This window comes from Mus musculus, chromosome 5 (assembly GCF_000001635.26).
Source record: "Mus musculus strain C57BL/6J chromosome 5, GRCm38.p6 C57BL/6J".
Lineage (NCBI taxonomy): Eukaryota > Metazoa > Chordata > Mammalia > Rodentia > Muridae > Mus > Mus musculus.
Window position 1 is genome coordinate 61,706,013 of NC_000071.6, and position 12,928 is coordinate 61,718,940.

The following is a 12,928-nucleotide window of genomic DNA, read 5'->3' on the forward strand; positions in this document are numbered from 1 at the left end:
GCTGTGAAAATGTTGATTCACTGATTTGATTAGTGGATGGTGTTTACATATACTGAATTTTCAAGTCATGAACACAGAGTTTTATAATTATTTGTAGGGCTCTCTGAGCAACACAGTCAGCCTAGTAACACATGGGAGGCAAGAACTTAGTTCAGGTCACCACATATCAGTATCTGGTGTTAGTTCAAACTTTGAGATTTTGACCTTGAGAAGTTTATATTAGGCAAATTTAAGGACTACACAATTTGGTCAAAAGTTTCCTGGTGATCATAAACTCAGTCTCATGAGTAAAACAAAGCTAAATTAATGACTACATAGAAACTAATTGTAAAGTACAAACTACATCTTCTATAATGTTAGATGTTATTCATTAATTGAGAAATCAAGCCCATGATAAGTGTCTGGGGGAGGATTTCCTGTGTTTTCAGCCACACATACAGAACAGCCTACTGAAGAATGCTCAGAGCCCCCATCCCAGCACACAATAAAAACATAAGACTGAGTTCCAAAACGGTCACAATTCAGATTGCAATCATGATGTCTGGGGACTTTGCAAAGAGAAGTTAAAATGAGATTCATCTTTCATTTTATCTTTGTTATTTCAGTACATAAAAAATGTCAAATTAACACTGACATTAATTCTTCAATATGATGTTTTCAGATTAAAGAAATCTGAATACATTCTGTGGCAAAGTATTTTCTTTGTTTTTGTTTTGTTTTGTTTTGAAAGCTCATACAGAGAATTTTGATGTAATTATAATTTTAATAGCAGGCATGGTATGAGTGATGTGATGAACAAACCAGATGATCCATGTAACAAATAATTCTAAATCAGTTTTGCTTTTTTAATTTCCATTTCTAGGACCAGGTATGGGGCAAGATAGGAGAGAAGCCCAGAAAGCCAAGAGAATGAATGGAAATATGTAGCAGTGTAGGGTAGAGTCTGGGGAAGAAAGAATTACTAGAAAATCCAGGACACCAGGGATATGGAAGGATCCCAGGACACAATGAGGATGACATTAGCTGAAGTGCTCAACAGCTGGGCAATAGCACCTGAAGAGACCACCTGCAGTAGATAGACAAGGCTCTCAGGTGGAAGTTGCGGCCACCTGCCCACCTCAAAATTTTTAATCCAGATTGTTTCTGTATAAAATAAAAGCAGGGACAAAAAGTGGAGCAAAGACTGAAGGAAAGGCCATCCAGACACCGTCCCACCTTGGCATCTAATCTCATGCCCAGTCACCAAAACTGACACTATTGCTAATGCCAAAATTTTCTTGCAAACAGGAGCCTGGCATGGGTGTCCTCTGAAAGGTTCTGATAACACCTGGCTAAGACAGATGCAGATACTCACAGACAACCATTGGACTAATCACAAGAACTCTAATAGAAGAGCTAGGGCAAGGACAGAAGAAGCTGAAGGGAATTCCAACCCCATAGGAAAAACATTATCTGCTAACCAGACCCCTCATAGCTCCCAGTGACTAAACCACCAACTAAAGAGCATACATAGACTGGTCCATGGCTCCCATTACATATATAGCAGAGGACTGCCTTATCGGACCTCAGTGGGAGGGTATGTGCTTGTTTCTGTGGAGGTTTGATGTCCCAGAGAGGGGGGTAAGGTGGGGATGGGTGAGTGGGGAGCAACATCTGAGTTAAATAGGAGGGATGAGGTGAGGGGCTCATGAAGGAGAATCTAAAAAGTGGACAATATTTGAAATATAAATAAATAAAATAATTAATAAAAAATAGAATTGATGGACATAGATTTTTGTACAGACTTTTTTTGTACTAATCAGGAATATTAAGTATTTGTTATAGAAATACAACTGATATATGAATATAATCTAAAGCATTTAAAGGGAAAATTGATGGGCGAACAAATGGGTTTTTATAGGAAAGTATGAACAATTTTCTTAGGGCTGATTTTTGAACTTAGTGATGTTGCAGGCTTGCTATGATAATGAACTTTTATAAGTATAATTTCAAACACTATAATAAATTATTGGTGTACTAATGTATTTAGTATCACTGTACATAAAGCACTGAAGAGAAAAGTCACTGTAGGAAACTCAAATAGATAATGTTAGAAACATCTGTACTGCATGTAGATTGTTAAAGGTATATAATATTGTATATACTTAGAGAAGTCTAATATTATTATAATATGGAGACATTTGCAATTATATATGGTATAATTAATTAAAATGTGGTAGTCTATTAGTAGAAACTTGGTGAAAATAGGATAAAAATTAAATTAACCTAATTAAGAGAGGATATCACACAGAAACATGAAAGATGGTTTATTGGTTTTAGATTGACAGATCATTATTTACACTTAAACCAGGTATTATACTACCTATTTGTTACTTTCCCTGATTTTTTAAAATAAATGTATTTTTGAAATGATTTTACATTAGACAAGTTAGACAATAGTATATCTAGTATCACATATTATCTATAGCTAACTACATAGATATAACTATTAGACACTGTATTATCCAAAAGCTAATAAATCTTACTATTGGTTTTAAAGTAAATGTTTGAGAACATTATATAGTTATTTTGTTCCACCCTTCCCCTATGTCCCACCCAAAGCTCTTATGTTCCTACTTCCTCTTTCAAATTTAACTACTTTTTTTTATTTTTGTTCTGTTTTTACACACACATACATACTTGTGTGTGTATGTATGCATGTATGTTATGTATGTATTGTATGTGAAAATATATATATTCATAATTATGTGAATAAAGCTATCTAAGTTTCTGTATTTTATATTTATACAAATATATATACATATGTATGTGTGTGTGTGTGTGTGTCTGTGTTTTCATGGATGAGAATTTTATTGGATAATAAATTGATGTTTTCTTGTTGAGGAAAGCTTTTCTCCTACTCTTTGGACATAGTTGCCTTTTAGTTCTTTGTTAGGGCTTAGCCCCTAGACAAAGTGAAGTCTCACCAAAATGACCTAAAGATGACACCAGTTAACATTGTTACAAATACTTTCTTTTGTGAGGCATTCAGTGGTATATATAAAACCACTCTTATTATAGGAAGTGTTCACTTTACTCAATATCTACCAACTGGCATGCCAATTTTATCTGAAATAAAACCTATTACACAAATACTTGGAGAAATCTTGTCAAAAATTCTACCTACCATGTACTGGTAATGTTGTGTTGACTTAATATGCTGAACCATTACTCACCCCCTCCTTTTATTTCCTCCTATCTTTAACATATTCTGGTTTGCTGTCTATAGCCACAAAAGCTGCAATCTCTTCACAAAATTTGAAGAAACAAGAAAATGAGCTTTTTAAATTTTTTTTCTTCTCATTTTGTTGTTTTAACAAATGGTTTGGGGCTGGAGAGATGGTTCAGTGGTTAAGAGCACCGACTGCTCTTCCAAAGGTCCTGAGTTCAAATCCCAGCAACCACATGGCGGCTCACAACCATCCATAACAAAAATCTGATTCCCTCTTCTGGAGTGTCTGAAGACAGCTACAGTGTTCACACATATAATAAATAAATCCTAAAAAAAAAAAAAAAAAAAACAACAACAAAAAAAAAAAAACAAATGGTTTAAGGATTTGGGGATTAAGTATAATGTCTATGCATGAGTTAGCTTTGCATTACTACAACAAAATACACAGCATATACAGTAAAGGTAGATTTGCTACTTCTGTGTTTTTAAGCTCAAATGCACATGTGTATGGAACACTAGGAAGGACTGATACATAGTTGCATCACCGCATGACCAATGGCAGATAGGAATTGCAGAAGACCATGTGGAATACAGATAACCATTTCATACTATTCTAGGAAATATAGAAGACGATAAAATTGATCTGATGAAGTCTTATCAAAACAAGTTCCCCGAAGATTTAAGAAATCTCATTGTGTCTCACTTCAAAGGTTTACCATCTCTCAGGGGCAGTGACCAGGTAAACAAACGTGTTATCTGTGGGGGAATGGGTGCAATATTTACCAGCATTCATGTATGTGAATGACTGTAATGATGGTTGTATAGTAATTACTTTTTGTAGTTATCTAATCTGCTTTGAACTCTATTTTTGTTTAAAATAACCAATACAAGATTCTGTCAGACATAGTATCCTTCTGAAATAACTTGATAGTTTAAAAGAGAAACAATTTTAACGTGTAAAAATAGATTTATATTTTTCTTAAACAGTATGCAATATTCTTAAGTTATATTTAAACATACCCTAAACAAATTTTACCATAAACATACACTCTGAAACACTAAAATTCTATGCCTTCAAAATTTGCTAATTTTAAAAAATTTTTCTTTGATACACAGTCTTTGGTTACATTTTGATAATATTATTTGTAAAGGCAACTTTTATTTGCCAGACGTAACTCTCATCTCATAGGCTTACTGATGAATAAACTCCCTTGCTGGCTCCTTCTGAACTCTGGCTGGCAGATTCAACTCAGCTGTTCTGGCTCAATCACCTCTTCAAGCAGAATGATTCAAACTGGCTTCTCTTGGCTTCTCACTGATTTGATCTACTCACTGCATTGACTCCCAACTGACCTTCTTGTGCTACTCTTCAGTACCTTCTTTCTATTATGCTGTTAAAATGAGAGTTGGGCGTACCCTATTCTCAACTCATATGGCAAATTTTTCTCTGACTTGTCAATTTGTCTACCCCTCATTTACATATCACGTTCAAACATGGCTGTATGCTTATACAAACTGCTTTCATCTTAAAGGGGTGTACTAAGAACATGCCTGTACCCCAGCCTGAGTGAATTAAAGGTGAATTATTCCAGCTGGATTCCACAGACTTAGAAGGTTCCTTGACGGAGTAGCCCTGTTGCTGGACTAAAATACCTCCACTATTAATATTTCCTCATTTTCTTAGGTTTGAGGACCAAGCCTACATTCTTGTTGATACTTGGAGTTCATTCTACCATTGAGCTACTCTCCATCGTTATAGAAATGCTTAGTTTCTTTTTTTCTTAGGTTTCTCCCCCCATGGTGCCTTATTCACATGAGTTCAGAACAATTTCTTTTAGTTAATTTTAGGTTTTTTTTATATTTGTCAAATTATTTTCTTGTAACCTATCCCTCTAATCATAGAGACTTAAAGATATATTTCCTCTTGCTTTATTAGTCTAGAAAATGTAATATGTAGGTATTTAAGTACTCATGTTCATGTATTATTTGTGTTCATGTTAAATATATCTCATTAAACCCAGAACATTGCTAGAATTCAGTTCTGTCATCATCATATTGAAGAAGGAAGGGAGTCCTTGATGTGTCATTTCATAATTCCTGTACAGCATTTTTTAAATCCATTGATATAAATAGTACCGACTTACCTCTCAACCACAGTCATACAGCTTTAGATGACTTCTTTAGAGAAGTACGTGTGTGGTCCTATGTAATTTGCTTGTGTTGTGTGGTAAAACTTTAGGATGAATTATAGATTTAAACAGCAATTCATTCCATAATGGGTGAAGCAAGTAATGTAAGAATGAATCCATGGTGACCATTTAAAATAGAATTCAAGAAAACAACATTTTATTTCCTTCATAAAAACCTGTGAGGCATTCCTATTGAATAACGTAAGCAGAATTCAGCCACATAAATCTTCTTAATTTACATCTAGGGTTTCATTATGCATATTTGATAGCACTCTACAGAACTTTAATTTACAGACTTCTGGAACTTTAGCAATCCCAAAAGGAGTGCTAAGCGTGCTTGTTGGAACATTTAACTGAAGCAAATCACAGGAGAGTTCCCCAATGAGTACAGAATTATCAGTTATTTTCATTCCTGGTAGATTTAAAGCACTGGGCTCTATTAACACGATAATGTTGAATTTATTTTGAATACAATGACTCCTGAAACCATTTACTAACAGGCAGGATTTAAAGCATAAACTTAACAAATTTATAGTAAATTCGGGTTACAATTTGTTTGCCTCCTCTAAATTAAGTATATTAGTCAATTATCATGTAATGTCAATAAATAAACAAAAGAAGCACATTTATTTAGCAATTACATCTTCAGTGTAAATTGATCTTGATACATCTTAATAATTTGTTGGGCTAAACTATAAAACACTAATAATACCTTTTATAGCATTTGTAGAAAATGAAGTTAAATACTTTACTCAATGAAAGTTACAATCATTTCTTGACATTTTTATGAAGCATACTACTTAGGAAATTTGGTATTAAATACATGCATTGCTCACAGTGTATGAATAGGCACTGCTTTTATCGAGGCCAAATTATCTTTGCTTCATCACACAACAAATGTAAGCTGATCATAGATATTATACAACTTATTACTGTTGAAAGAAACATTTGTCTGTGACTATCTCATTTTGGAATTTCAACAGTCAAAAGATCCACATAGCCATGTATGTCATAGAATGATAAGTTGAATTTTAGACAAGATATAACTGAGTAACTAATACAATGCATTTAAGTTGAGTAATCCATCTGCATAGGGACTAGCAGTAACTAAATAAAATACTGAAATTGGAAGGGGTGAGATGCTGCCAGATAAATGCAAAAAGATTTGCAGACCATAGAAAAGCCACTTAAATTGTCATGAAAATAGTTTTCTTTTATTTAATGTGTGACTAACTTGTGGTTGCACTATGCTTGAAGTAAGCATACCTCTTTATGAGTATTGCCTCATAAATGGTTGGGCCATTTGAGACATTAACTTACTCTGGTTACTGAAACACATAATCAATATCTTTGCTTATCATTCTTTTCATGATAACAAAGAAAAACAAAAACAAAAACAAAAAAAAATTCAGCCACTGAGATGTTCATTGACGTGCCTTAGTGGGTAAAACTGACTACTACCAAGCCATAAGACTTAAACAACCCCAAGAAACCATGGAAAAGATAGAGATAATTAAGTAATGCATGCTGTCCACTGAAATCCACATACATGCTGGTATTTGGTATTCATGAGCTTGCATCTGTATTCACCCACAGACACATACCTAAAGTAGTTGTGATCAATTCATTTTTAATATGTCTATCACTTTTATTCTTGTAACATGAAAATATTAAAATAAGAATCTATATGTAAATAATTTTGTAAATATCTATTGATCCAAGACTTACTGAAACATTGGTTCATTCCAGGGACATGGAAATTTTATTTATTAAGCTAGTTTCTTTAAATTCAAATTCCATAATTACTGAAAAAAATATCAGAACATAACTTGTAACCCAAGTATAAGACACTTGGTATCAACATCAGTTTTTCAGATGACTTTATACCATAGTAGTAAGTTGGAAAAATTCCTTTCATGGCTGTCACAGTACTCAGAAGGTAAGGCTTCTTTTTCCATGTTCTGACACAGAGACTGGCTTTCACATCCTGGATGCAGAAATGTGTGTATCTCAACAGTATGCAGATGTTCTCCAATTAATGATGGTGCCAAGCAATATCTAAAACAGTATAACTGCCTGATGACAAATATGATTCACATTCAATTGAAGCTGTTCTGAATTTCAAAAATTAAATTTACCTGTAGGCCACTAGTATGTTAACAGTTTATCATGAAGCTACACAGTTCAAAAAAGCCATCACTCCAAACCATTCCTGGAACTGCATCAGGGAAAACCAGTACATAGAGTAGTTATGTCTTAAGCCCTGGCATTTGTTCGATTAGATATATCTAATTTATTTAGATTTCTGATATTTTCATCTTATTGTGGATTGTTTCAGATTTAGTTCCATAGTAGTGTCTGTATTTCTCAACAACTTCAGTTATCTAGAATGTGAAATGCCTAGTAGAAAATTATCATAAATGTATTAAGAAGTCTATTTGATGTGATAGCGTACTAATTTTATTGTATTATTAACTATCATTATTAACAATATCATGTTTGTTTTGTTTTATGACTAAATGATTATTCTTTTTGTGGGATCTATAAACTGCCAAGATCTGCTTAGCTAGTAATGAGATGTTAAAAGCTCTTCAGCATACCACACTGATTTTGAATGGCTGGTCTGGTAGGGGTCTATGTGGCTGCTTCAACTCCATGAGTACAAAGATCAGGAAATATTCAGAATGACTCTCTTTCACATCAATTTTCCACACATTATAAGTTTTACATTATTTTTATTAGATTTAATTATTTATAAAAATTATATTACACATTTATGTTTTATTTGTCAATTCTCATTACAAATTTTATCTATAAATCAGACCAATTTGAGGATAAATATCATATTAGTTTTTTGTCATAGTGACATTTAAACTGTCAATGGCATTTTCACATATCAAAGGCTATTTTAGGAATATATTGGATAATTTATTGATTACCCCAGGGTAATGAAACTCTCAAGATTTTATTGTGGAATATTACACTTTTAATTTTATTGTCCAAAAAACAGTATGGTGTATTTCTACAGATATCAATTGAATGTGTTACAATCCCTTTAATATACCTTATTAATAAAACACTAATTGAATTTCTATCATGCTATACCTCTTATTGCTTAGAAACTGAGAGTAAAATAGTTTATAATTTTGCTTCATTTTTTGCCATTTCTATAACCAATAATAATGAGCTCTACTCATCATTTTACATGATTGTCATTATTTGTATGGTACAATGTCAGTTCCTATATTCTATTACATTTACTTGTTTCTAGTATAAATATAATCCTAGATAATTGTTCACATAGAAAATTTATTTGAAATTCTTTTTGTTTAATGCCCCTGAACTCCTTCCTGCTTCTTGAAATAGATCCATATACCTTGACACATTTTTTTTCCGCTTGCATGTAAACCATGATTTTACTTTCTACAGTTGCAAAATTACAGTAAATGCATCAAGATTTGTCATGGTTTCTACTGTTGTCTTCCCAAGACACACATCTGGTCATTATACTTTCAGTCCTCATATTTAACAGTCACTGAGTATTGCTTATGGAATGAATTCTAAACTCTGTAGTAAGACATCCTAGGCAATCCACAATCTGTTTCTAATCTCACTCTTCAGCCTCATTTCACATTATGTCCTTCAAAATCACTCCAATTTAATTATGGTCTTCTGCTCATTCCCAAACACATCAACCAAGTTTTCAGGTGGGAATAGTTACCATATTGATGTTAGGAGTCTGAGTACCATAGTCAAACTTACTAGGCTCAGTTTCTAATTTAATCACTTAAAAAGTGGTAAGATTTGATAAATCATCTAGTGGCCTACCATTCCTGCAAGTTGCATGTTAATGTATTTAAAATTAAGTCACGCTTCAGAGAATTTACCAGTGTGAACCACAGAACAGAATTAGTTTTGTGATTAGTAAAATGTTACTATTGATAAATTATTTCATGCTGCTCAACTAGAAGCCTGACTATGGAATTGGATTTTAACCCACCTGTTCCAGACCCAAGCATGTGTGCTTATGTTTTCTCCTAAGTGGCTGTCCTGGATCAGCCTGGCTACCTGATTCTGTGACAGGAAAAAGGAGAGAAAATCAGAAAAAGCCCAGAAAAACACACTTTGTGCACAACTAAGAAGTAAAGTAATTTCCAAAGAGGTTAAATTGGGAACTTGTTTAGGATTTATTTATCCTATCATAATAGCTTTTGTTGAAACCTTAACCTTCCATATTTTAGGATTAGTAAATTCACTATGTGTTATTTTAAAAGGATCCATCGATACTCTAAATTTGCAATGTTATACTATTATGTAACTTAGATTCAACTCTTGTTTTCAAAAAAAATAATGCTTCTGATGGGATCACCTTGGAGTACCATGTGGCTTGCTGCATCTTAGAAGATGATCAACACTCACTTTGGAGTGAATAACAACCATGCAGCTTGTTGCCATCTTGGGAGCCATATGAATAGGACACCATCTTTATTAAGATTTAAAAAGAGGCATGGCTTGTGACTTTACCACATTTTTGATTAAGATGAACTCTTAGTATAAATCAATTAAAACAGCACCCAAATAAAAACGACCCACTTTGTCCTCTACCTACTATTGTATGTCTCAGCTGTGTGTTGTGGCACTCGCCTTTAATCCCAGCACTTAGGAGGTAGAAGCAGGCAGATTTCTGAGTTCGAGACCAGCCTGGTCTACAGAGTGACTTCTAGGACAGCCAGGGCTACACAGAGAACCCCTGTCTCAAAAAACAAACAAACAAACACCCAAACAAACAAACAAACCCTATTGTATATCTCTTTCATTACACAAAGGACACAGTACCAGGTTTCAGATGTTGATGGTTTTAAAACTGAGTCATTAAATCCTGGCATTTTTTGAGTAAATTATAAACGGATTAAGAGATTAGATTCCCATCTATGGACTATACTATTTAAATTTATTTTTAAAGAACTTTTAACTCAGGAATTATAATTTTTAAGGTTCAAACATAACACTGATAAAATCATAAAAACCTATTTTTTATTTCCAACAAATATAAATATGTATTAAACATATCTTCAGTTTTGTTACACAGTGTTGACAAATTACAATATTCTGCAGCCACTAATTATGAAGAAACTACTAACCAGATAGTATAATCTTTCCATTTATAACTCAACTAGGAATAACTAGCAAAGCAGATCTTCCATGTAAGGGCTCACTAAACTTCATGCCTAGAAACAGACAGACACTTTATGCTGTTTGATACAAACTTCATCTTCACAAACTAATCCAACATCTATATATTACAGTATAAACATCAAACAAAATGTATTGTAACTAACCATGGGAATTGATCTGGTATCAGGAAAACCAGGATTACACACATCTTATAAACCAACTCACAAAAGTTTAAATCAGTGCACAAAATGAAGTTAGCTATATTGAGTGAGTCAAGTGGGAAAAGAAGTCATTACTGACTATCCAAAATCTCTGAATTTGCAGAAATAGTACAAATATGTTGTAGTGCAGCTCTACACAGTAGAGTTCTCACAATTTTATTTGCTCACTTGGGTTCAAACTGTGAATTTAATTTGCTATGAGAATATGAAGAAGGTGGATTTTAGCAGCAAACTCCATATGACTGCTTGCTCTGGAGTTTATCTCGGCACTTCTCTTCACCAGCTATTGCTCTAGGGCCCATCTGATTTTTAATCTCAAGTGCAATCATGAAATACCATTCAATTTTTGTTTCATTCTTAGCACTGGTTTACAAAAGAAGAGAGAGAGAGAGAGAGAGAGAGAGAGAGAGAGAGAGAAGAGAAGAAAAGAAAAGTAATTCCAAGGAAAAATGCAAATACTTTCCTGCTATATAGTCTACTAATCTCTTTGTTCCCTACCAAAATCTTGTTGACATTTCTCACTGGCACAGAAACCTCCTGTATCCACTGTTTAATGCTATCTAAGAACTCCTGATCTGTCCTATCATACACAACTACAATGCCATGGGCTCCTCTGTAATAATTGGAGATGATTGGTCGAAATCTTTTCTGGCTTGCTGTGCCCCAAGACTCAAGCTTTTTATCTCAGTGTCTCCAGAACTGATGTAAGGATGCTGCTGTGAACAGAGGAACCTTGTATATAAGCCTACTACAAGACTAATATAGAAACTGCATGTTAGCTCAACTGGTCCTGGCCTGAAATTAAGTTATTTCTCTTAGAAAAAGTTAATTTCAGGATCTACATTCTAATTACCCATGGTCCCTCATTAAAAGAGGTTGACAGATACTTAGCTGTCAAACTCACAGCTTTGGAAAATTATTTAGAATATCCAACCAGTGTCCCTGAGAATTGGTTTTAGCATCTTCACAGTGGACAAATGAGTTTGTTAAGTGATGTCTCACGTCCTCATATTCTTCAGAGGGAGATGACTTAGATTAAGGACGTTCTCTCTAACCTGGGTTTATCTTTAGTGCTTTGAGAACGTAATCTGTTCTCTACCCAGTTACAGAGCTCAAGGTCCAGGGCATGTGCTCTGACTTAAAAGCCTACACGGAGTGTGCAGGTCTTAGCAGTGATACTTGTACACCTTTTCTAAGAAGTTCTGAAAGCCAATATTTCATAAAGGTCATATAATTTGGTTATCTTGCTTTATGAATCTTGCCAATGTCTTTTAAATTTTAATGATTTTTATAAACATGCTGTCAGTATGTGATAATCTACAGATTTGTCCATCAAAAATGAGTAAAGACTTGTTAATTCAGTCCATATTACATGTAAATTATTTGTTGCAGTTTTGACATGACTGACTGCTTTCATCTTTCATTTGTTGGCTGAGTGTATGGAATAAAAATGCAGTGATTTTTTTTAAAACAGTTCTGTTAATAGGGTTAATTTAAGAAAACTTTTTTTGTAAAATAAATCACTGTTAAAAAGGCAGATACTGTCTCTGGGAGTATACATTTTAAATTGAAATTAGATATCATTTTGGTTTTTTTTGGAGGAATATGGCTTGGATTTAAATTACCTCTTTATTTAGCCTGGTTATATAAAATATATTTACGACAAAATCTTTGAATGTAAATATAATAATTTGATATTAACAAAAATATACAGTTATATTTTCAAATCCTATATGTAGTAATTTAATATACATTATTAATTTTTTTCTAACTGAAAATTATGATCGACATGAGATGTTCTGTTCTTATATGTTTTGTTCATGAAATAATACCTAGTATATATTGATATTTAAAAGAAAAACATACATACATATTTACATATATATTCTCCTGACTCATGTTCTCAGGCCCTTTGAATGGAACCTTTATTACTGAGAGACCAACAACTTCAAACTCCTAAGAGCAGTTCAAGCGACCTCTGAATAACTACTTATGAGTCATGAACTGTTCAACTTATCTGTCTTGCTACAACGGGCATTGTTGTGGAAACTTAGAACTAAAACATCTGTACAGAAGCCTCCTTTGCATCAATTAACCTCTCAGAGGAGCTTCACATCCTTCAGGACCAGCCC